At 40.0% G+C, this 27,060-nt stretch overlaps 1 protein-coding gene across 1 annotated transcript in view; it reads left to right on the top strand.

Annotated features, from left to right (window-relative positions):
- LOC139745371 (serine/threonine-protein kinase STK11-like) overlaps positions 1-27,060 on the top strand; it is an 80,350-nt gene that overhangs the window by 710 nt on the left and 52,580 nt on the right. The window lies entirely within an intron of this gene.

Consider the following 27,060-nt stretch of genomic DNA (forward strand, 5'->3'; position numbering starts at 1 on the left):
CTCACTAGTTCTAAATTATTCAATAAAGTTTACTGCAATTTGCACAGACACAGACACAGTCACACTCACACTGAGTCACAGTAATATTTATAAGACATAAAAAGATCTAAATTTAACATTAAACTTACATGCATATCTGTACGACCGTAGATGCTTATGTAAATTTAATTTATTTTCATAGCCATGTCAATTCTGGATATCTCAAATTCTACCTTCTTTAACCAAATTAAACCCAAATCACAGGAAATGCTTAGAAATTTCTAGAGGTCTAACAATAATTTACCTAGCTTATTTCCAATCACTTATTTAAATTTGAATTGCGTTGGTTGTTGGGAAGCATTGATATTGACGTCGACTTTCGTGTCGTTGCTCAAAACAACTCACTCCTCACGAGCAATTGTGTGTTTTTCGCTGCCTGCGTTATCTGAAACCTATTGTTCCATCAATATTAATTTGCGATATGTTTTTCACGTTAAGTTAGAGATAGAAAGATCCATCTGTCCAGAGGAGTCTTTTATTTTGTTGATGTTATCGGTACAGGAAGGGATCCATGAAGCCAGACACGTCTCCGCGAAACATATCCCCGATGACCAGATACAGACCGATCTTTCGGTCAAGTTAGTTAGAGAGAGCTCAAGAGCTGTACCGTAGTTATGGGTAAACTTGGCCTAGCGGGTAAAGTCGGCCTCCAGCGCGCGCATTGCAAGTAGATATCTAGGCCTATCTAGTTGTACTGCGCGCGCTGGGGGCCGACTTTACCCGCTAGGCCGAGTTTACCCATAACTACGGTACATAATTATACTGACAACTTACTGACAACTGTATAAAAATGATATAGGTAGTCCACAAATATGGAAAGTTGAGAGATGTCTTTTGAGAAAGCATGTGTGTATGAAATTGCCTGCATGCATATGTCAGCCCCTGTTTGTCTGTCTGTGTTAAAGTGTGTGTTTATGTGTGCTCTAGGAACTGCATTTCTCAACCGACTTCATTCACCTTGCCGTAAATAGGTATATTTTACATCGATTTAGCTCTTGGTTACTTGAGATATACATTGAGATTATGAATGAGATACCAGGGAATATTGCACAAGTAAGGGCCAATATTGCACGAATCAAAGATAAGTGCAATATTCCCGTATATTGCATGAAATAAAGCCATCCGATCATTTGACATATCTTCAGCAGGCATAAGCTGTAAAAAGTTAGCGCATGTCTTAGTACTGTAAAAGTGGTTTCTTTCGCGGTGGTTTTATTTTCGCGCTTTGAGGTTGAACCGTGAATTTAACATCACGCGAAAATGTTTTGAACTCGTTGCTTGTAAACACTATCATTACCGACCACGAATTTAAACACATGCGAAAAAGTCCGCACCGATGGAAACCGCGAAAGTTTCTGTACGCGAAAGAAACCACTTTTACAGAGGGTACTAGTCTTTGAAGTTGACTCTGCACTGTTAAAGGAGTGACTTGCACTAAGTGCAAGTCACTCCTTTATATCTAGACACAAGTCTTGTGTCTAGATATTTGCGTGCTTATGGATTATGACAAGAGCAAGCGTTTGCGCAGTCACAATGTGTGTCCATGAGACAAACATTATCGTGTTCAATATGCAAAGACCTTAAATTGTGCACAATCAGTAGCACAAGCGGAACCCGTAATAAGCCACTGAAAGTGTGTGTCATGGTGAAGTTAGGGTTGGATTTTTTGTTCCCACGAGACGTATGAGTTTAACGGTGATGTCATAATGCGCTGGCCCAAACCAGTTTGACTCCAGACAGTATCCCAGTGTACACTTGTAGAACTCGACATTTCTGACATTCTGCCAGATGTGTGGTAGCATATGGCCTACATGATGTGCCCCATGCGGTTCAGAGCTTGTACTGTGGCTCCACACCTGCAACATACATGCTGTATGTGAGTCCTCTCATCACAGTTGTTATGCAACATCAGTATCAACTGCCCAGTGGAGCCCGCTACTACAGTGATTGTACAATTGTACTTGTATAATGTCTACACTTGACGAGTTGTACATTTGATGTTGATGATTGTACATGACGACTGGTACTGTATGCTTGTGATTGACAAAGCAAAAAGCTACAATATCTATGATATGTTTTGGGGATGAGTGACAGATATAAAAGCAGTGTAAAAGTGGAGATTTTCGCGGTGTTTATATTTTCACGCATTTCGCGCAACCCGAAACTAGCGCGAAAATAAAAGCATGCAAATATTTTTGCCTGCCATATGTTCCAGTAGTCGCTGTCTTGATTCCGCGGAATTAAAAACACGCGAAACTCTTCTCAGCTCGCCCAGCGCGAAAAAATTAGTCTTTCGAAATATCCACTTTTACAGTAGTACATTATGTGGACCGTAGTCTTCTTCTGCCAGGCATCATACAGGTGTAGCTTCTATTTTAAATTGTTGTTTGTGCCATTTTTAACTTGTCAGAATTTTAGATCATGTTTATGATAAGAAACAAGTGGATTGTGAAATGACAAACGAACAAGCAACAGAATTTTCGTGAATGCTGGAGACAGCTGTTGTTCTTGCTCAATTAGATCGCAACCTGTGGCTACAGTTGTATGAAGCAGAACTGGTCAGGAATAAGTTTAGGGAAATCTAGAAAACAGATCAGCAAAACTTTGAGTTTAAGAAAAAAATTACCTGTACCACCATTGTGGGATTAAATTGTGAATGCAGTTTGTAGAGCAAAATCGGAATATTCATTCAAACTTTATGAATATTGATAGTTTTGGTGCTACCATTGCTGAAATACAGGAAGGCATACAACACTTAACACTTTGTGATGTCACAGTAGTAGAAAGGTACCGGTATGACAAACATAAAGAGAATTCCATGTTTGTATTTTGACTCTCATGAAATTTGCAAAAGTAAAATGCATACAAGCATAATTTCTGGATTTACAGTATATACCAGATATAAAATAACCATTGCATGCTTTAGAGATCAAATGCCAAGCCCATATTTGTACAATATAGCTTTGTCATACATGTAATGACTGTAACTGTGTGAGTTTTCGCTGTCTTTTGTTACATGCAGACAGGAGGCAATAGCTTTCAATAGCTTTCAGGTAAAAACAAAATAAAAACAAAAAACATCCACAAAACCCTAAACAGAAATTGTAAAAAACAAAACACAAAAAATGCTTGGAATCTGTGATAAATTTTCCTAAAGGCCGTTCTTTAGCTAGAAAAGAATCGCGAACATAAAATAGATGATAAAAATCATATTGGGTTCGGGAGGTCTATTCAAGTCTGAGTTTGTTGACACGTGCTCTATACGCAGTGTTCCTGTATCAATCCTGTGTGTGAGGGTCATCAGCTTCTGTCGTGCATTTAACAAAATTTGCCCTCAGCTGTCCTATTGCATGTTGCATACAAGTGTCTTCAGAATTGATAGAATTGAATCAGGACCGGCAACAGAGGAAAGGAGAGAGTCTACTCCCCTTCCTTCCCAACTAAAACAAGAACAGCAAAAACCCAGCAAAGACAAAAGAAATTTAAATCATCAGAGGAAATGGAGAGATGTTTGGGAGTTTCATATTGTGAACAGGCACATGGACTGATATGAACCATGGGGACCAGGGAGGTACACTACGTGGGGTGGAAGTGCTAAATTTAGCAAAAGTGGTGTACACTTTTACAGTACTTGTACATTGTATGTGTAGCTTCTCTTGATGTGCACATACAAAAGTATCTTTTCATCTACAACTGTATACAAGGGTAGATGTACAGAGGTGGTTGAGCACGACTGAATAAAACCACATACAAATGTTCTCTATCGTATGTATAATTGTAGGCCTACACATGTACATGTGCAGTTGTAACATGAGATCATCTCGAGCTATTGGTACTCGAAGATGTACTACTGCTGCAGTTGACTGAGCCGTACTGCCATATCATGAACGTCCATGGCTCTCATCCATGTGGTGTCTTGGTTTTCATTCCCACCCTCTTGGACCTCTCCAGCCCTCATTTAATAATCCTATCTATATCGCATTAACATTGCTCCATACGTGTACATGTAGTTGGGGTTGAGAGGGCGCTTCTTACACTCTTCCCTAGCATTGATTGGCTGGTGCCGTGACAAGCTCAGGAGTTTCGGGAGGGATTCTCCAGCGAACTTGCAGTATACTCGTAGTCACCCTTCTGGAGACTGTTGCAGCAAGGTCAATATACAGTATTATAAGGCAGTGAAATTTATAGTAATTACACATCTCAGGATTTTTCAGGATTTTAATATTGCTTCCAGATTACAGTTTACGTTTAGGTTGGATTAAATTGAAAGAGCTGTGTTACAACAAGAAATACTGTAAAAGTGGATATTTTCTCGCGACTAATTTTTCGCGCTTGGCCGGGCCAGAAGAGTTTCGCGTGTTTTTAATTCCGCGGAATCAAGACATCACGCACAGGAACATGGCAAGCAAAAATATTTGCGTGCTTTTATTTTCGCGCTAGTTTCTTCCACTTTTACAGTAATCTTGATGCGAGAGGTCCAGGCTCATATACACGAGATAAACAATGATAAATCATATGTGTACTTACAGTGTACACTTGTATATTATCTATGAAAAGTGCATTCTAATTTGTCAACCGTTTCTTAATAGTTGAATCATTTATTCTATATTCTAGTTTTCTACATACAGTGTAATACAAGTGCCCCAGGTCTGATCTTATTAATGTGATTACAAACACACTGTAATTGCTCTTCTTTGTCTTCTTCATAATGTGAAAGGGCTCCGTGTGTCAGTGTCATGATACATAAAGTGGGTTGGTTTTGATGCCCAAAACTGAATCCTCTTGACCCATGTACAGTATGCTACTGTATGAGCTGAAATTTTCGCGTACAGATATTTTCGTGAATTGCTACTGTACTTGGAGGACATTTTCGCGTGTTGTTAATTCGTGGATGCGAGTGTCTAACTGAACTTAGTTTAATATTCGTGCATTATTTTTATGTGTTGTTATTTTCGCGGTTCAAAGGCGATTCGCGAAATTCACGAAAATTTCAGCTCGTACACTTTTGTATTGGCTTCTTTCCTTGTTTCTGTAGTCTTCATGTATAGTTCTGCCTAAGTGTGCTGTGTGTATGGGTCCTTTATGTGATTTATGTGCATCCGATGGTAGCAGAGAGCATTAAGAAAATGGTATCCAGGTCACATTTAAAGTGAAAACTAAGTTTCGGTAAGTGCTTGAGAACCCGTCTAGCACCATTTCATTTTTGCTTGCAATATATCGAAAGAGTCCACTAAGAAACTTACCTGGCTGACGCGGTTTGCCGGAATGATGAGTCGGTTTGGAGTATTTTGAGAAAAATAATAATAGTAGGAAAACCGACTTTTATTCCAGAAGGCTCCAGACTAACTCGGTCTCGGGAAAAATTCGACCCTCCTTCAGACAATTCACAAGCAGTACGTGATCGCCACATTCTACTGGCCACTGCATAATACCAAATGAGGCCTAAGTGAATGGACAGGAAAGTGCGTGCTAACGTAATCCTGTACAAAACAAAACAAAAATGACAGCGCGCGGTCCTCAGTTGCTGAGACGCGCGGTCTTTGGAGTTTTTGTTGTTGTTTATCAAGCGCCTTTGATTGTTTTAGAGGTGCTTGATAGGCGCACACTAATTTTGCATGCGCGCAAAATTGCATGCGCGCAAAAGAGGTTTTTGATGCGCGCATTGTAACAACTCGGACCATTACTGCGAGTAGCCAGAACACGAAGCGCTAGTTTATACAGGCCGCTCCCATAGGACAACACTGTACAATCAGAGGGACAACCATTACAACTCATCCCGCCGTCAAAGCGAAGCCGAGTTATCCCCAAGTCCGAGTTTAGCCTGACCCCGCTCGGGTAAGTACTGAGACTGAACCTTTTTGGTTAATATTTCGCATTTTCGTCGTTACCCATTGAATATCTTGTAATAACATCGTTATCCTGCACATTTCCTAAGCATACGTTCACATTTGGGAGTGAAATTTGACAACTTTTGCAGGCGTACCAGAACTTTGTTTGGGCTTTAAAGTTCACATACAGCCGCTGACCCCACTTTGATAGAAACCTACAGTTGTAAGGAAAGTTATTATAGTGAATGTACAGTATGTGTATATTGTGAAGAGGTGGAAATCTGACTTAGAAAAGTTGTATTCATTTGATCCTATCATCTTGAAGTCTTAATGCTTGTCCAATGAAAGTGAAATTGAGCATACATGTACAGTATGTACATGATGCATGTGTATACAAATTGTAATATACAGTAGGAGAGTGAAATATGATCCATGAGTGTTCCAGACTCGTGTAGCCACTTTCTAGACAGGCTCTATTGTGACCCAGCACATTATTTTTTCCTTTGTATTATCTCTATCATACATCTTTCTATCCTATGGGTGTGCATAACATACTGGAAACTGAAATGTGCAAATCTTACAATGTACCCTGAACAAAAAATTTTATATCAGCCTACGTGGGGGTACAGACAAATTTGGTTCAAGGCAGTTCATAAACTGTTTGCAGAGCTGCCAAATTCTTGCAGACAAAGAAAAACTTTACACTAATTTGTCTGGCTTACTGCCGGAGAGGAAGAAAAAAGAGAAAGAAACCTAATTAGTGAAGCTTGTGAACAGATGATATTTTCTGCATGGTTTCTCAGATCTTATAGCAAAGGAAGAGGAGCACTTTTGACTTCAAGGTGATCTAGTTTACTAGAGCAGCAAAGTTTTCAGATCAGTGATCAATCAAAGTAGCTGAGGACCCCCCCCCCCCCAAAAAAAAAAAAAAAGCCAACCTCAAACAAATTGTCAGTTTTAATAATAGTGTGGTAAACTGGACAATGGAGCAATGGCATCCTTTTGTCCATTTATGGGAGTGTACATGTATGGAAGAATTTTCAGCTACACAAAAGTTCTCGTCTATAAACATTCCCCCCCATAGTGTTGATATGTGCTCTTCTGGGAGACTTGATCCATGCTTTGAGTGATTCGTCATGTGGACAGAATGATAGTGCTACATATCTAACCCATTCTATACTGAATTCTGAAATCCCAATAGACTTTCATACACAGGCCACTAAGGTTCCTGTGTGGAACGAACGGGTTAAGCACATCTATAGTTTTGAATAGTATGTGACATAAAGGTATGCTGCGTACATTCAGACTTCAGAAAAATTGATACAAGAGACGTGTTTGGTAATTGCAATGTACGCCACGGAGGATTATATGTTTCTACTGGCATTTGATCGTGAGGTACTGTATATCTCTCATAAAGTAGCATTATTCAAAGCACAGAATTGGATTTTGATGACATTTTCAGGACAGGTCTGTTGTAATAGTTAAGGGAGAGTTGAAAGGTTGCCAACACATTCAACAAAATCACAAGATATTTTTAATAACACATATAATTCTCAAGTTTTTCAGTCACGTTACAAATTGTAAAGCACATTAAATTCCATGTCTGTGTATTGTGTTATTTAATGACAATACACAAAATCAGCATTGCAGTGAAGATCAGAAGTGTGAGGAAATACAGCTACTTTATGATAAAACAGGGAAATAATGAGTCCAACACTTCTTGCTGTAACACACTGGAAATAGATCTTTCATATGGAGTTGACCTACACTCTACACTCTATTTGGAGGTTAATTTTGTTGATATGAATCATAATGCAGGTTGGGGGTTGTTTTTCGTTGATAAAGTGTCAAAACACTGCAATCATATGGCAGCCATTTCCAGCTTCTTTGGGGGGGGGGGGGGGGGGGTAGGGAGACCCTGAAAAAAACTGGACCTTGACCAACCTGGACCCTGGATGGAGGGCAGGTCACAGGCCGGAACAGTGTCTTCTTGTAGTCTACTATGCAGGCCCATTATGGCCATTTCTCAATCATATTGGAAGCTACAATTGTACTTCTCTCAAGCTGCAAGTTTTGTCTGCAAACTATGGTGTTTGTAGTTTGATATAAAATGTGTTTCAGTTGGAGCCTTTTACAGTTGTACAGAGAATCATCATTCTCCCGCAAAGTGTTTTTAGCCTTCACAACTTGCTTTAATATTGATACTGTGTAGAACTTTACTATCTTTAGAGTGAGATTTACATGTGTATGAGGGTAAAAAAAACAAGAGGAAAAAAAAAACCCCACAGGGTATAAAAATAAGGCCCATGATCTTAGACTATTTGTGCTCCCAACGCTTACCAGTATATTGTTGGAGGTATCATAAATCAAGAAGTCCATTTTTCATTATCAGTTAAACTGACCTTCAGCGTGACCCAAATTAAACACTCGAGAGAACTGTCCCCCTTTGTACAGAGACTCCAACTCTCCCGTTTTCGACGGGAGATCTCCCGCCGAAAACCCATTTTTGCAAAATCTCCCGTTCTCCCGCTTATGATTTAATTTCTCCCGCCCTGGCTCTGTGTCTCCCGTTAGAAAGGATTTCTTACTTATTGCTATCGTATGTTGAAAAAATAAGCCTTAGATAGCACCAGAGAGCATCTAGAACCCTGGGAATTTCGCGCTTCTCACACATCAACTTGGAATCTCCCGTTTGCTAGGGGTTTCAGGCGGGAGAATCTCCAGATCAGAAGGTGCTTTGGGTTGGAGTCTCTGTTTGTATACATTGTAGATGGTGTGCAAACATCATCAATTTGTTTGTTTGCTTGTGTGGGATTATCTCGGAAGAGAGTGATAAGCATCAATAATCATGTACTTGATTTTGTGTTGCAAACAAGCCGACTTCAAACGGAATTCTGGTTTGTGAAGTAGTGCATGTGTGATGAATTCATTGATTGATTACATGGCTTTGTAACATTCGTTAGTACAAGGTATGTACGGTGTATGTACAATTGTAGATAGAAAGACAGTTTTTTTTTTCTGTGTAAATAGAGAGGTCTTTCATGTCTCTGATGCCTAATGTACAGTGTAGCTATTATGTTAGAGACACTGTGTGCAAGTTGTGAGATGAACAAAGATCAAAATAAATTGCTGTACAGTACTTGGCATTTAATGTGCAATAGGGTATGGTATGGGGAAGTGGACCGTGGAAATATTTGTGACAAATAATTAGAGCACAGTAATGCAGGATAATAGTCTAAGCTTCTTTCAGCCTGGATTTGAGGAAGCTACTTTCATACAAAAACCATAGAAACAATAATTTAATCGTCAGTTGCTTGGAGTGAGACTACAAGTTCAGGGAAAAGGGGGGGGGGGTTGTTAACATACATGTAGGGTGATACTGTCAACAAAGAGAATCACAAGGTGTATCAATACTATGGACCTGTGTACAGGAAATGGTTATTATAGGCCTACATTCTTCAAAGTAGATCTACCAAGTTGAAGAGTGACTGTGTTTAATACTCACTGTCTTTGCCCTTGTTGTAATTGGTGTGTTTTGCCTATCCCGAATCTAGGGAGGGTGCTTCTACACAAAGACTCGGGCTATCACAGCTAACCAGATGATGGGCAAATTGCCTTTATCCTTCTCCACCTAATCTTCGTTTGGGCTTTTTGGAATGAGGGATTTGTGGTTGAGTGCCTTACTTGGAAGGAGCTGTAAATCCCTTGTTATTGTAGGGGGGGGGGGGAGAGAAGGAAATGGGGCAGGGCTAATACACGTATTAAAGAATACATTGCAAAATGCACTTGTACTGTGTACAATTGTGGGTTGGGTACAAGGTATCGTATACAACGTAAAGTAGTTCAGGGCAATTTTAAAATCAGGTTAAGAAGGTATTCAAGATTGGTTTGTAGCATCTAAGGCTGCGTTCATGCGAAACTAGAATTGCGTTTCTAAACACGTTTAGTCGCTAAACGTGTTTAGTTGCGTTGCGTTCATGCGATTTTTCCATTTAAACGCGTTTCAAAACGCCGATCTGAAACGCGGAAAATAGGGCGTTTTGAATCATGATTCTGCCAGAATCACGATCGCAGAAACCGCATGAACGCAACCGTGATTTCAATCATGATTCTATGACGTCATTGTGCGTTGTGCGCATGCGTGTCTCGAGGGGTATCCCACAGCTTCTTGCTCTGTTCGCGCGCTTGTGTACGTCTTATGAATCGTGTGTTTCGGTACCATACTTGCACTTATTTGTTTACATCAACACCATACACCGATTCTATGCTAGTATCTAACGTTAGCTGTTTAATATAATAATACATGTAATTACTCTCCGATTGAGTTGATAAAAGTAGTGGCTGCAGCGCTGTGTCTACCTAGGGAAACGATTGGAGAGACGAAGAATTAGGATTATTCCCTTCTGTGGGCAGAGCCTGAATGCCACACCTTAGTATTGGAAAGTATTCACTGAAATTAAAACGTAAAGGCCTATGATAACTGACTGATCAGTTGGCATAAGGAGGTCTGGCTCGAGTTGCAGAAACTGCGCAGTGCGCTGCGCAATGGCAAAGGATGAGCAGAGCCAGAATCAGCATTGCGAAAGCCCGCATGAACGCTCTTCCGCTCAGACCGTGATTTGAAACGCCGTTTTGAATCATGATTCATGTTTGTGATTCTGGCTACGAAATTCGCATGAACGCGGCCCAAAGCAGTCCGATATTAGCGTATTGTGACTATTAAACTGAAGACTTTGTATTCTAGTGCAGTTGTGTACAACTGTAGTAAAGTGTATGTTATCACAGTCCTACCTAATACCCCTGGATAAATATGTATAATACTTCAGGTATTTGTACCGTGTATTAATATCTTGTATTGTGCCATCATACAATGCACCATACCATGCGTGAATGAGAGTACAAGTGTATGTGTATACATTTCATTATTTTTATTCCTTCCCAGATGTTTGCATGTTTTATTATTATTATTCTTTTTTTTTTTCTAGTTCAGTGTAGAGGTAGAAATGTGTACAAAAATTTCCAGCATGGGAACATTCCATGTGTACATAGCAGTTGATGCTGCATTTGTCCAAGAATATTCATGCATCATCTGATCTATGTCATCAGCAAGCATTAATACTTGAATGTGTTTCCACACGTTGATTAGACCTGCAGATTCAAGTGTTGCCAAACTACTTTTATACTAAAATTTTCATGAGGAATGTTATTAGAATGATAAAAAAGAAGATTTTCTGCATTTGAGATTATAGGTGAATTGAAATTGACATCTAGGCTTTAGCTTTTAGAGTCAGAGGTGCCATATGTATACATGAACTGAAGTTGAACTATGAAAGACACAGATGACTACTACAATGAAAGTTGAACTGTGTTTAAAGACAAACGCATCCAGTTGCGCATCCATGGTAGCACCTCAGATCCCCCTACCCTTCATCTCCTATCTGTGGGACTATGACCTCAACAGGCCTGTGTGCAATCAATCACAATTTCACACTGAGAGCAGCAGTTGAGAGTAGTCTTTAGAATAAGAGCATTTGTGACCCGCGACAACGGTTTCAGGCAAAAGTCGCAAGAGAAAATTCCCTCCTAGGCGGGGTACAAAGATTTTGACCATTATTTTTGTCGATTTAGGTTTTTTGCAGAAATCGAATCTTTGATATGTTTTCTACATCTACACTAAATTTCATAGCTTAAGACTAAATTTTTCCTATCGAAAATGGAATTTTAAGCACCCTATGTTTGATCGCACTCATCAGTTTCGAGCTTCTTTCGAACGCCGCGCCAATATCCTCAGCGTTGCTACGGCGCAGGGTCTCGCATGCGATTGGCTGGTGCATCGCATACATTTACATAATTCGGCTTTCGGAGACACCGGTTGCAGCGTTTGGGGAATGCATTGTCCACGTACGATTGTACGATTACATGCTCCATTGTTCTTGCTATACCTAGTGGTTTATATACCCTCGATCTGTAGTGCGTGGTCTTCGTTTGGCTTTCTATCCAAACTATTCTACCGCAATGTTCGACAATGGAAGTGAAACAAAAATCATGTAGCATGACATAATCGTGTGGAAAGAAAACTAAATATTCTCAAATGTGTCTACTTGTACTGTAGTAAAAATTATGATAGCAGACTGACTCAATGGAAGGTACAGATGAGAGGAAAGGAGCGGTCACATGTAAGCAATCATATTCACATACACGTCAAGATCGCACCAAACGAACAAGTTGCTTGTTTGTTTGTTTGTTTGTTTGTTTGTTTTAATTCACTTAGCACCACTGAACAAAGCAACATATGCATGTCTTGTAAAAGCAAAACAAACAGGAAGCGTGACCCTTGCCAGCACTAGCAATTTTCTGCCTTCAAAAGGCACCACAATGAAAACGTGATTTGTAAATGTGTGGATTCGCCACAGCTCCTGTTACATGCACACGGCAGTGGCATGTGGATGCCATTGCGTAATGCGTGCACCATACACATGTACATTGTACATGTACACCATACGACGTGCAGTTATTGTATTCGCCATCTTGAAAGACGTACTGGTAAAAACCCGAGCGAAATGCATTGTTAATCGGCTCCATACGCTGAGCTCCGAGGAAGGTGCCCGGGATATTTGAATCTCTCAGTGAGCCAATCAGAAGGCGATGTGGTTGCTAGAGGCGGAGCTTAACATCGATTGGCACCATCGTACGGATGGGTGATTCTCCCCTCGCATCGCCGCTCGGACATTGTCTTTGAGAAAGAGGTGAATCTTCAAAGCCTGTTTTCTCGCAATTTTTTCAGGCTAACAACTTAAAAAGTGCATTTTATTTCTCTTTCTATGCCCACTTATGGTGCCGAAGAATACAAGTGTTTTATATCAATGCAAAGCTTTGGAAATGGGCAATAACATTCAGTGAAAAAATGAATTTTCAAAATTCCCAACTTTTGCCTGAAACCGTTGTCGCCGGTCACATTTTCTCACCCTTTTATCGCTTCTGACATTGTATTAGAGTTGCTCTTGTGCATTGCAGAATTTATCATTTGCTTGTACTGCCTATGAGACAAGACTATCAGTTTTCACTATTGGTGATAAAAGTCCATCAGAGCTAGACTCTTCATACCGTGGTAATCACAGTCTATTCTGCTGATGATAAGCAGTATGATGATGGTGATGATGATGATGATGATTATGTGTGTGTGTGTGTAATGTGCATGGCATGACAAATTACAAAGGGTCTGATATTGAAGACTGACAGAGCAGTTCATGTTCAATACTTGTGTCGGTCTGTTTGCATTTCCTGGATTTCACATTTTCATCCCAGCCACACGGAGGATGAAATCACTGGTATGAATTTGTCTAGGGAATAGTGCATGGATACATGACCCAAGAACTCCTGCAAGCAATTTGTGAGGGGCATCAGAAACTGCGAGAGTATACCAGGTATTCGAAATTGCAGATATTTGGAGCACTGCACTGTGGCCTGTACATTGTGTATTGCAATGTACAATGTACAATGTACACCTGTAGGCCTACCTTGTATGTGAGAGCTAGGACAGTATATTTTTTAAGTTCATGCAAAGTACTCTGCATCATCATCATCATCATCATCATCATCATCATCATCATCATCATCATCATCATCATCATCATCATCAGTATAATACGGAAGTACATGTATGTAGTAGGTAGTCCTGTCGAGACTTCTGGTCGCATTCATGTGAACTGGTTCGATAGCATGTGCAAGGAACATACTGAAGCTATTGCAATAATAGAAATAATAAAGAAAAAACTGATATATTTCCACTCTTGATAGAGTGCTTAATCGCTAATGACCGTTTTTTACTTTGCCTTTGTCTGTGTGCGTGTACAAAATTTATGTTATGGAATAACTGGAGGAAAGTATGTGAAATTTAGTTTGGCTATTTAAGAGCAATGATGCAAAATCCCAAGTGAAAGGGGCAACTGGTAGAAAAGGAACTAATTAAAATTGCATGTGTACATACTTTGTTGTGTTTCGTAAAAAGATTGGGTACGCGGTGAGATTGCTCGCAGTTGCAGTTGGTAAATATACCTTATACACTGTAGTGTGCTTAGTTGAACTGTCTCTGTTAACCTTTTTATTTGAGATTGCGTGAATATGTTGATGCCAGAGATTTGTTTTGCTCAGGCACAGTGATGAAAGTCTGTGGCTGATGGTGGCTGGTACTGTACGTCCCTTTCTTGATTTTATAGCCCTGTTCATGCTGTTTGATGTAACGATGCGCTTTGCATGACAATCACATGACATCAGTAAATGTATGACCTGAGCATGCTGTGGCTCTGTGGAGGGGGTGGGGGGGGGGGGGGATTGGAGAAGGTGTGCCTTCAATGGAAAGGCAGAGTGGTGCTTGCTTGTAAAAATTAATTGCAAAATTTATTTGTGTACCATGTACGTCAGTTGACTGGTGAGGTAATTGAAGACATCACCATTGATCAGTATCATCTTCAGGCATGCTGCTGGAAGACAAATTGTGAAGGAGAAGAAAACCAGTGAAGTCAGAGAGAGAAAGGGGGGGGGGGGGGGTGGAAAAAGAGAAGAGATGAAGTGAGTTTGAGATTGAGTAGGCAGGTAAAGATACAGTGTAGGAGTATGATTGCTATGTAAATAAATGGAGAATGCCTACCATGAAACAAGAAATTGATGTGACAGAAGAATATGCTACAACGAATGAAGGTAATTTAAAGGGTGTGTACAGTTCTGGTTGAGGTGAGGATAATTATCTTTTGATGTTTTGCGAGATATTCAGAAACCACTCTATAAATAGATGTCAAAGAGCATGCAATTCTAAGGGGTATCAAAAGTTTATTTGATGAAGATCGGTTTTGAAATGGCTGAGATATCCAAAAACAAGGTGAAACAAAGAGCATATCCTAATAAACGGCGTGGCCTGTTGCCTTTTATTATTATCACTTTTTTTGATATCTCAGCCATTTGAAAACCAATGTTCATCAAATAAACGTTGAAACCTTCTTAAAATTACATGCTCTTTCATATTTCATAAGAGGTTTCTTATTATCTCACTTGGGAATGTTCAGAACATGAATCCCCACCTCAACCAGTACTGTACAGTCCCTTTAAAGAGATCGTACAGTTTTGGTTGAGACCTAATTTCAGGTTTCTAACATTTTTAGGTGAGATAATGAGAAACCTCTTCTGAAATATGAAAGAGCATGTAATTCTGTGAGGAATTCAATTTTTATTTGATGAAAATTGGTTTTGAAATGGCTGAGATATCCAAAAAAGAGCGATTCTAATAAAGTGTGGGACCCACACTTTATTACGATCGCTTTGTTTTACTTTGTTTTTGGATGTTTCAGTCATTCTAAACCCGATTTTCATCAAATAAACTTTGAATTTCTCTTAAAATGGTATGCTCCGTAATATATCATAAATGTTTTCTTGGTATCTCGCAAAAAGTTAAAAGCCCATTTCTCATCTCCACCAATACTGTACTATCCCTTTAAAGATATATCGTTGTTACCCTCAGGAGGACTCAGCATTTGTTGCCGTGTTTACAATGTATGTAGCTCAAGAGAGAGAATCACATTTCAAAACACATTTCGAATGGCGTTTTTGAATGTGGTTTGAAATGCGATCCTCTGGGTGCCATAGTTATCTAACCATCATATATTTTGTGATTTGAGTGTTATCACTGTGCGGCTGCTTTGCAACGTTTGACCTGGGAAGTTGAGGTCAGCTATATGTACCACCAAACATGCCTTCATCATTCACGCACAAACAGTGGGTAGAAAACACAAATGGCATGCATTTTTCTCCGCAACCTATTAAAAACGGCTGAAAGTTGATCTGGGGAGCTGGAGATATAAAGCATTTCAAAACGGCTTTGTGTTATCTACTCTCAGAAAGGCGATCGTGGCCTCAAACCTCATTTCAAATCACCCTTTTTTGGCATTTCAAATCAGCATTTTTACCTGTATGCGCATTTAAAAACATGCATTGCATTTATCTATCGTCTTAGAATGCCTCGAACGCAGAGCTGTATACTCATGGTTCTGCCTCAGATTTTTTTTTTTTGATAAACGCACCCTGGGTTGCAATGTACCGATGTTTCCACAAAAGCCAGCACCAACAGTTCTCCCTATCACATATAAAATGGAAACATTTCATTGCTAGCAGTCACATTCGTACACTGGCTGTGCGCTTGGTGCACATGAATGAGGTGATCTTTACACACCAGCGCCCAACATGGGGAAGTCAAGTGGGGTCACATTTTTGGTGTTTAAAACTTGTGGGCTTCCAGTAAATGTGGAGTTACCGTCCATCAGGCATGCGCAGAGCACATCCACTATGCAGTAATTGCACATGTATATATTGTAAAAGTGGATATTTTCGCATGACTAATCTTTCATGCTTGGCCGGGTAAGAAGAGTTTTGTGTGTTCTTGATTCTGTGGAATCAAGACATCAACTACTGGAACATATGGCACACAAAAATATTCGCATGCTTTTATTTTTCACCCGAGTTTCTGGTTGCGCGAAATGTGTGAAAATTTCAACACCGTGAAAATTTTCACTTTTACAGTATTATTTCCTTTTTATCATGACTAAAACTTGTGACTTCACGAGACAAATAATGTTCAGAGCTTACAGTTGATATTTCTTTCCCAACACGCATCAGTTGCATGTGCGATAAGCAAGAATTAAGAGCAAAGGCAGTCTTTCCATTTGTTGATTACTTTGGTAGCCTCTTTCAGGAATGTTCGTTTCAAAATTAGATGTCACGTTGCCATCATATTCTTCCTCATCACGAGATGGTTTATCTTTCCTCCGGTGCCATCCTGTGTCATTTCCATCCTCCGTCTGCCAATTTCCACCCACCCGCAGTGACATTTATGCCAGGGAAACCGGCCTCCACGAAAGAGACGAACGAACGAAATGCGCCACATGCATCATGTGGTGTTATAAGTAGGCAAGGTAGAAAGCCCATGTCCCTTCCATTGATAACATTCCAGAGATGGATGGTAGGGGGAGGGGGAGGAGTGTAGGGAGGGGGAGGGGAGTGGTATGAAGGGGTGGAGGGGGAGACTGGAGGAGGCCAGGAGTTTGTGAGTAGAGGATTCACGGTTGTGTTGAGGTTAGTGTTGTGGTGTTGATCGTGGATGCACACGTATGATGTGTTCTGTAAGTGATCTGAAAATCAAAATCTGGTCACGAGCAGGTATAATTCAATGAAGAAATTTTCTTTTTATTACTAGAATGTTACTGTCTTGAGAGATAATGTTTTGGGAATGTTGCCTCTTATTACAGGTAAAATCATCTTATTCATTATTAGAACTTTTATAATCATTAATATCATTATTGTTTTTTTATTATTGTTATCATTGTTGTTTTGCTGTAGTCATTATTTTTTGTTAAAAGAACCAAACTTCTTCAGTGAAAAAGAATTTATTTATAATCTTATGGATCATGTATCATAGATCATTTTGTTATGCAAGTTCAAACTTAAAAGTATAGACACACCATTGGTCATCCTTTTGATATATATGATTGAAATACAGGGATGGAGTAGGTATTTGAAATTCAAAGGAACAAAAGCCGTGCTAGTCATACAGATCGATTTGATATCCCTGCACTTGACTTGCTGATTACCCAGACGCCAGGATTCGAAATGTACATGATCAGTGGCCTTGTAAGGTCATTGACTCCAGCTGAGAGGCAGAGCCAACCTTTCTGTCTCACACAGCCAAATCTGGGGCTTTTGCCGTTTAATCTGCGGTCTTAAGCGTGGCGATTAGGCCTCCGCACAGGCAAAATTGCCTCTTGCCAGGGAGTTTGCTCAGGGAGGCTACACAATATTCACCCATTTGTCATCGCCCCTCTTTCATTCCCGTGCCCGCAGATTTCCCGAATTGAGGCAGATGCTCCGTCGACTGCATGTATCAAATTTCTGTCTTCCTCCTCTTCCTTTGCAAGGAGGGGACCCCCCTCCCCATTTAGATTCTGGAACGGAACCGGGGCAATGCTAGGAATTTCACTTGAAATTCTTGGAGTTTTTGTAGAGGAGAAGGAAAGGGGGAGAAAAAGGGAGGACTGTGTTGGAGATTTACACTGCAGGCTATGCAATGTCATTATGATGCTACTTGGGCATTTGTGAGATTTTGATGTCCATTTTGGAGCAATGCCAGCTAGTATAGGAACATATTATGTATGAGCTTCAAGTCCCCCTTGGACATTTTCCTCTAAAACATAGGATAAGAATTCCACAGTGACCCCACTTACAATTATGCATCATATTCAGGCATTTTAAATATTCAATACTTGCTTCTGATTGGTTATTGCACCCATCTGCTGCTATGGAAACAGAAATGGTTGATATAATTGTTGTGAATTACTCTACGATGTCCAGGTCCTAATACCTCACTATCTCTTTGATTGATGTATTGTTGTAGAGTAAAGAGCTACAATGTGTACATTGTACATTTGTTTGGTTTCTATCCCGTATGGGATTCCTTCTCTAGTGTGAGGTTCAGATGTCGTTAATAGATATTGTCATTATCAATGCTAACAATGATAATGATGATAATAAAAAAAGCATGATTAATACTGATTATGATTATGAATTATTTTATTCTAATTCATTTTTTCCCTATTCACAAGGTGGATAGCCCTTTCAGTAAAAGACTGATTTTCAAAGGGGTCCATGTGATATGATTATAATCATTCTCATTATTCCACATGGATGGCTGACCAGTTGGATTGTTGAGTGTTCTTGTAGCATATTAAAACAGCAGCTTGTGTCTGTATCCACACTCAGATAGCAGAAGGGATACATTAGTGATAAGATTATCATTATAGCAAGGTTATTGTATCTATGATAAACAAATCCAGACTATTTGCGATCAAAACTTGGACCATCGACTGTTGGCTGCGCCCTGACATGCACTGTAACTTTACTTCATTTTTGCTTTTATTCCTTGGAAATATTATTCATTGAGTTCATTGACTCATGTGCCATACACTCTGTATTCTTCAAAGGCAAAGCAAGTAATTTTTATATCATACATGTACCATATTCTTTATTCATCAGGCCTAAAACTGATTTAATATCACACACATACACAAGAATGATATCCAATGACAGGTGAAAGAAAGTTGTGATTTTCTGTCAAATTTTGTTTAAAATTATTGTGTTTACCTTGCATTACATTACACCCACTTTAGTGGCACATTTTCAGAAGCAAACTTCCTTGACTCTCAAAACCTACAGCATTTCTGCATGCATGAGAAATCTAAAAGCTGTGTAAGTAAGTCTGTTGACAAGTCTGAATGTGTCTGGAGTAAGACATGTGACAGTTGGTAGAAGTGGAGCATCAACACGAATCGTTTTGAACTGTACTAGTTTCACTTCCCCTATACGGATGCATCAGCAGTTGTGAAACTGCTCCATGTATAGGGTAGTGTATTGTCTAGTGTGTGATATGAACTATTTACATTTCAAATGAGAACACGAAACTTGCCGCGAACAAAGTCTCAAGGAAGCGTTGGATGCTTATGTATGAATCACACTTCCAACCTCTTCATGGAAATTATAACGGCCTACTTTAAATGCAAGTCCATCCAGGAGTGCTATGGATGACCGCCAGAAAGCTATCTGTCCCTCGTCTTTGCTTTGTTTTGCCTGGCAATCTGATCACCCAAAGAATGTGCCAGCATTTATTTTGACAGTTTTAATTACGGCCGTTTGTCAGAGTGCAATAGCATTGCCTGACGTCTTGTTTTTATGTCACCTAATCCTCTTGACATGTTCTCACATGCTGTCAAAGGATTTTGGTGTTTGATACTCCTTGATTACAAGGTGACAAATGTGAAATGCTGGTCCCTTTCCTTGTGCATTCTTGCTTCCAATAGTCTAGTTTTAATGTGTGTTGATTGATACAGACATCGTCCCCAATGATTTGATACATTCATTCTCTTCTTTGTTATGCTAAACATTTTCCATGGTACCAAAGTTCTATTTTGGCTTGTGCAACATAGAAATCAATCATACAATCATACAACTAGTCTGTGTTCTGCGTACATTACAATCGTGGGAAGCAGGCTTGTAAAAATTAAAGTGCTTGTAATAGTTCTTGTACAGTGTACATGATACAATCAGGAGGTTTAAGAGTTGAAGTTCCAACTGCCTGTAATTATTCAAACAGTTGTCAGATTTCTATTGATGTACAAAAGAATTTCACAGGTGCATTTGTGCCTTTGATGCCCTCTTGCTGAGCAATCTGCAGATTCATTTTGAAGGTTAACATATTGAATATTGGCCATATTTTGCTTATTTTTTTATCAAATGAAATGAAATTTCACTTAATGATAAAGCATGTAAAACAAAAGTCAATCCCGTGCAGAAATTTGTGCAAAAGTGTAGCTCAGAGCTGTATCATATGAAAATGTTTAAAACTGTACCATCCTGGAAAGCAGGTTTTATCACTTTTCCACTTAATTCCGACAAATAAAACTAACATGGAATAATCTTCAAGTATAATTCTTTATTGATAGGTATATCAGATTAGTGCCCGGGTATGCCCAGTTGAGTCATTTTCATCTTTATTTCATTTGCGCAGTTTCTATTCGCACATCCTCGTGTCTGTACCACCTATCTTTTATAAGAAGGGACAGCGAAAAGTAATTGCCATCACAAAGACATATATCTTCCTTTATAGAAAGTGGCTGGTGATTATGCAATGAGACACGAGTCAGTTGTCTTACTATCTGCGTGGCAGATCCTGTTTGGCGCATGCTTCAAATATTTTTGAGCGGCGGCATCGAACATCTAGTAAAGGAAATAAGACTGTTGTGACTCCGTTCTCATGAACCTCATTCGTACAGTGAAACATTGACAAATGTGTACATCTTTAAAGTGAAAACTAAGTTTCGGTAAGTGCTTGAGAACCCGACTAGCACCATTTCATTTTTTCTTGCAATATATCGAAAGAGTCCACTATTAATAAGAAACTTACCTGGCTGACGCGGTTTGCCGGAATGATGAGTCGGTTTAGAGTATTTTGAGAAAAATAATAATAGTAGGAAAACCGACTTTTATTCCAGAAGGCTCCAGACTAACTCGGTCTCGGGAAAAATTCGACCCTACTTCAGACAATTCACACGCAGTTCGTGATCGCCACATTCTACTGGCCACTGCATAATACCAAATGAGGCCTACAGATAAGTGAATAGACAGGAAAGTGCGTGCTAACGTAATCCTGTACAAACAAAACAAAAATGACAGCTAGCGCGCGGTCCTCAGTTGCTGAGACGCGCGGTCTTTGGAGTTTCTGTTGTTGTTTATCAAGCGCTTTTGATTGTTTTAGAGGTGCTTGATCGACGCACACTAATTTTGCATGCGCGCAAATGAGGTTTTTGATGCGCGCGTTGTAACAACTCGGACCATTACTGCGAGTAGCCAGAACACGAGGCGCTAGTACAGGCCGCTCCCATAGGACAACACTGTACAATCAGAGGGACAACCATTACAACTCATCCCGCCGTCAAAGCGAAGCCGAGTTATCCCCGAGTCCGAGTCTAGCCTGACCCCGTTCGGGTAAGTTCTGAGACTGAACTTTTTGGTTAATATTTCCCATTTTCGTCGTTACCCATCGAATATCTTGTCATAACATCGTTATCCTGCACATTTCCTAAGCATACGTTCACATTTGGGAGCGAAATTTGACAACTTTTGCAGGCGTACCAGAACTTTGTTTGGGCTTTAAAAACTTGTCATGATATATCATACACTGTAGAAATATGCACACCATGCACTGATAAGTATCAGTGGCACACACTGGGGCAAGCGTGAAAGGAAGATGTCAATGTTTCTTGGAATTGCAGCTGTGTGCTGTCTAGAAGTACACTGGAGTTCCAGGAATTCTGAGTCAATGACCTACATTGATTGTACTGTGGTGGTGGTGGTGGGAGGGGGGAGGGAGATGGGTGGGGAAAAGGAGGAAGTGGGAAAAAAGATGAACAGGTGACTTGACAATGACTCAGTGTAATTAATGTTCCTGGTTGGATCCATCTTGGCGTGCAATGTTCACAGGGTTGGCAGGTAGGCAAGTCGCCAAGAAAGTATAGGGAGTTAACAAAACAAACAATTAAAAATGTTGCAAAGATTTGAAGTCAGCTTCTTGCTCTTGAAATTTAAGTGGATGTGACTGAGTTTTACATTTGCATGAAGTAGTTGAAAAAGGGGGGTGGGCAATTTGATGATTAGTGTGTTCTAAAGTTGTTCATTATGTTTTATACCAGCAAGAGATAGGCCTACATGAACAAGTATTGAGAGCTACATGTATATGTGCAGTGCACGCTTGCAAAGAATTTATGAAATTTCGTAGAGATGATTGTTTAGTTTGTACAAATTGTACATTCTCAGATATAGTGGCGTTGGTATGCACTAATGCAAGAAAGCATCACAAAGAAACCTTGTCTTGTCTGTTTTTGTGTTGAAATAAGTTCCATTCATCAACGGCTTTGAGTGAACACTCAGCATTCCACCATTCCTTCGAGAAGCGTTCGGGGCGTCTTGCTGCAAACTCAGACAATGAGCGTGGAGTCTCTTTAATAACAACCTCATAAGAGGTAATCTAATTTCAGTGAACAGGAAGAAAGCCATTTAGGTTCCGTTGTCCTATGAGATTCAGATGAGCGCTGCAGCGTATGGCAACACTGATACACTTTACACATTCAAAAAAAGAAGTTGTAGAGCAGTGTTCATGTTAGAGAGGCATTGGTATTTCCCATAGCCCAATTTGTAACAGAATGACTTCATTTGTTTTCATTATTAACAGTCATTGATGCCAAGTGTCATGTTTACATGGGCCATGAATGAAATCAGGAAGGTTTTTTTTATTTTTTTATATGAAGGTCCAGACCTTGAGATGTGTGTATAAACCACTTGTTCCAAAGTTTACTTCATTCAGTTTTACAGGGATGATTGTGGTTTATTCCGGGTCACATACAATTTATAAACCCATTTCAGAGAAGGAAGAAGGATCAAGGATGTGCATCACAATAGTGTTTTCTTTTAGGTCAAACATGCCTGAAGGTAATTGACACACTTGTTACATAATGAGAAGTCCAGTGTAAACTTCTTGAGGAAGTGTTTAAACTTGTTAGGCAGGCAGAGAGATTCCTCATGCCTGTGTTCAGATTAAAGAACCACAGTGTCATCAGTTTAAAGGACAAGTTCACCTTCATAAACATAAGGATTGAGAGAATGTAGCAATATTAGTATAACACATCATTGAAAGTTTGAGGAAAATCGGACAATCCGTTCAAAAGTTATGAATTTTTGAAGTTTTTGTGCAGTAACCGCTGGATGAGAAGACTACAGCAGTGTATGAATAACTTAGATGTCACATGCGTACAACAATATAAGGAAAATATAAAGAGAATTTCACAAAATTTCATCTTTTGAAAAAAGTACACATTCCCTTGACTCGTTACCGACATATGTTATGGGTAATATTATTCCCCCTGCCTTTAGAAAGAGGCAAGTCAAGTGCTCTTTTATTATGCGAAAAAAGTGAAAATATGTTGAATTTTCTTTACATTTTCTTTATACTGTTGTACGCATAATTACTCACAAGCTGTAGTAGTCTCCTCATCCAGCGATTCCAACACAAAAATTTTAAAAATTCATAACTTTTGCATCGATTGTCCAATTTTCCTCAAACTTTCACTGATGCGTTCTACTAATATTGCTGCATTCTCTCAATCCTTATGTTTATGAAGGTGAACTTGTCCTTTAACCAAGAGGATGCATGGAGGGTCCACACTTCATTTGATACCATAGGCTCCAGGTCACAGTATCCCATGAGGTGTAGAATCCCCGCCCCCACCTTTTCTTCTTGCCCATGCTCTTTCAAGTAATCTGTTCTATGTGTAGGGATCACGGACTGTATAATCTTTTTATACCCCCGCCAAACGAAGTTTGAAGGGGGTATATAGGAATCAGCGGACGGTCGGTCGGGCGGTCGGTCGGGCGGTCGGTCGGGCGGTCGGTCGGGCGGTCGGGCGGTCGGTCCGTTGCAAATCTTGCGTCGCGAACTACTTCCTCAGTTTTCAACCGATTCCCATAAAACTTGGCACAGATGTGTGCCTTGGGTTGTAGATGTGCAAGACATATTTTTGACAGTACCCAAAAGTATGTTGCCATGGTAACGGCATATTATGGGCAAAAATGGGTACAAATCTTGCGTCGCGAACTCCTCCCACAGTTTTTGATCAATTTTTATGAAATTAGGTACAGATGTTCATCTGAATATGTTAATGTGCAAGACACATATTTCCGCAGTGGCAAAAAGTGCGTTGCCATGGTAACGGCATGTTATTGGTAAAATATAGGGCAAAATGCTTCATGGCAAAACTGCTTCATCAGTGTTCTTCCAATTCTCATGGAATTCATATTGAATGTTTGTCTTAGGATATAGGTCAGCATGACACATTTCTTGACAGTGACAAAAAGTATGTTGCCATGGTAACAGCTCACATATTATGAGCCAAAATGATGGAAAATTTTGTGTTGCAAACTACTTCCTCAGTTTTTGCCCAATTTCCATGAAACTTGGTACAGACGTGTGCCTTTGGTTGTAGATGTGCAAGACGCATTTTTCAACAGTACCCGAAAGTACGTTGCCATGGTAACGGCATATTAATGGCAGAAGATCAAGGAAAGATCTTGCGGATTTAACTACTTCCTCAGTTTTTTGACCAAAGCTTATCAAATGTTGTTTTGACCAAAGCTTATGAAATGTTGTTTGACGGGGGTATAACCAGTCGCTGTAGCGACATTTCTAGTTTAATTCATCCCCAGGGAGAATACCCTCTCAAGCTATGCATCAGTTCCAGGGTGCTACAAACCCACATAGAGCACCAGCTTGCCCTGGGCAATGAGAATGTGCTGTAGGGCAAGTGAAATGAGTAGATACTTGCATGTCACATGCATTGAACACTTGTGCAAATGCCCATGTGAACAAATTTATACATTATAATTTGTGGGCTTTTATTTGTATTCCTAGAGGCCATGGACTCTTTCCAGTCTCCGGCGGGTTGCAGTGACGTTGCAGTGACGTGTCCGCGACATCTCCACGAGGTCTCCTTCTAGTCGCAGCCAAGTTGCAGAGACTAGTTTTATTCCCAAGGTCTCTGAGACGTCTCCACGACTTTGCAGCGACCCATTGGTGATCTATTGGAGACGTTGTGGAGGCATCTCAGAGATATCACAGCAACGTCTCTGCAACGTCCGGACGAATAAATTACCATATAAATGTGGAGATGTCTCTGAAGTCGCCCTGTAGTCTCCTTGGTGAGAGCGCAAGACAATTTTGGGTCTCTTAAGTTGCACGAATCGCGGTGACTGATTTGTCACAGCAATGGCCGCGATGTCTTCTCCTGTGAGATATGCCCTGTAGGGAGCAAAGTGGAATGTATTTTAGCAGCATTGCTTTTAAATGTGGATTAGAGATGGACACAGTTTAATTCAATTTGTGAATGTTTTTTCCTTCCATCATGTAGCGATGATCCTGAATTGAAAAGAGGAACAATTTTTCTCCTCCCGCACTTGCCTTGTAAGCCAGCTGTGTGCGCCAAGCGTGTATATGCAGGAAAACACGCCCCCAAAGCGAAGAAGAGTATGAGTTTGTGTGGACACTCTGCACGATTTCCTGAATGGTATCCGTCAAAACTTCCTGCAACGGTGCTGGGAAAGAAATCATGAGAAATTGTTGCACACCATGATGCTGCAAGTGTGGGGAAGTAGATAAGCAATGGAACTGCATGAGTAAAGCTGCTGTTGTGTGATTGGTCTATTAAAAAACAAATAACAAACAAATAAAAATACCTGTTGGCAGCATCCGCTTTTTTGATTTTCATTTTTCCAGCATAATGTTTGTAAGAGAGAACTTGAATGATCTCCTTCAGAATGAAGATCAGGAATGATATTGCACTTGAAATATGTTTTTTGTTTTTTAAGTTGAGAGAATGTGCATGTTTCATAAAATGTGACATTTTGGTGGAATTTTTTGTGCATTTTTAGATTGTTCCACTCCTGTGACATCGTAAATTGTTGGAGTCTTTTTATTTAGCCATGATGGCATGAGTATTCAATCAAAGCCTTAAAACGCTTTTAACTTTTTAACAGATTGTCTGAATTTCCTCAAACTTCACTAATGTGTTCGTTGACTATTTCTGCATTTAATACTGAATCCACATGTTTGGAGTAAAGTTCCCCCTAATTAGTCTGATTAGTCAGGGGTCCATTACACAAAGAGGCTTCAATTGATACAATACGATAGCAGCAGCCAGCAAAATAACAAGTCACATGTTAATATCCTGGTTGTAACCCCCAGTTACTGCTAGTAGTGCTACTGTACTTACAATAATTGATTTTTGCCGAAATGGGCTGGGGAACGGAAGAAATGCCGATCAAATGCTCTCATCATGGACGAGACAAAACACAGAAAACGGACATGGAGCATTAACATGGGTAGCACACCTCCGTGTGCTCTGGCCCGATTCCAGTAGGTGTGACTGCCCTGCTGCATTAACATTGTGGGGTGGCTAATTGGCTACTGATGGTGGGTTCGTTCAGCATGGTCAGTAGAGCAGTAGCCTTCATGCACTCAAGCAGCTTCCCCCCTCTCCTCCCAATTCCCCCACCCCCATTTCTTTTACTGTCTTATCCAGCAAGAGAAAGGGTTTATTGAAATATAATGTTTTCTGTTACTATGGCGATGTACTTTAAATTGCTGTGAATGCGCGGAAGAGTGCTTGCAAGCAGGCTCTTGTAAATACGGAATGTTGTCACAATTGCAGAAGAGCATTTTGACTTTGATCATTGCCATAGTTGCAAACTATAGATTAACAAGGAGCAGCGTTTTATCAAGTTGTGAGCTTTTAGTTCCTGATTTATCAGTGGCTTCGAGTTGATATCAAGAGTCAAACAAGTGTGAAATGAACAAAAGCTGTCATACCTGGGCAAACAAGCCAAGACTAGTCTTACAATGAAGGCCCCAGGCCAGATATACTTTGCCCCATGCCCCACCCTCCCTAAACTTCTATTCCTAATCCACTGCACTTCTATTCCAAGTCCCTACCTTGTCAGGGCTAGAAATTTTCCCCACCCCTCAAAATCCCAGAACTCCAACCCCGCTCCAGTGAAC

Source organism: Diadema antillarum, unplaced genomic scaffold, assembly GCF_040938485.1.
Source record: "Diadema antillarum isolate AM-2024a unplaced genomic scaffold, OU_Dant_1.0 scf00000036, whole genome shotgun sequence".
NCBI classification, from domain to species: Eukaryota; Metazoa; Echinodermata; class Echinoidea; order Diadematoida; family Diadematidae; genus Diadema; species Diadema antillarum.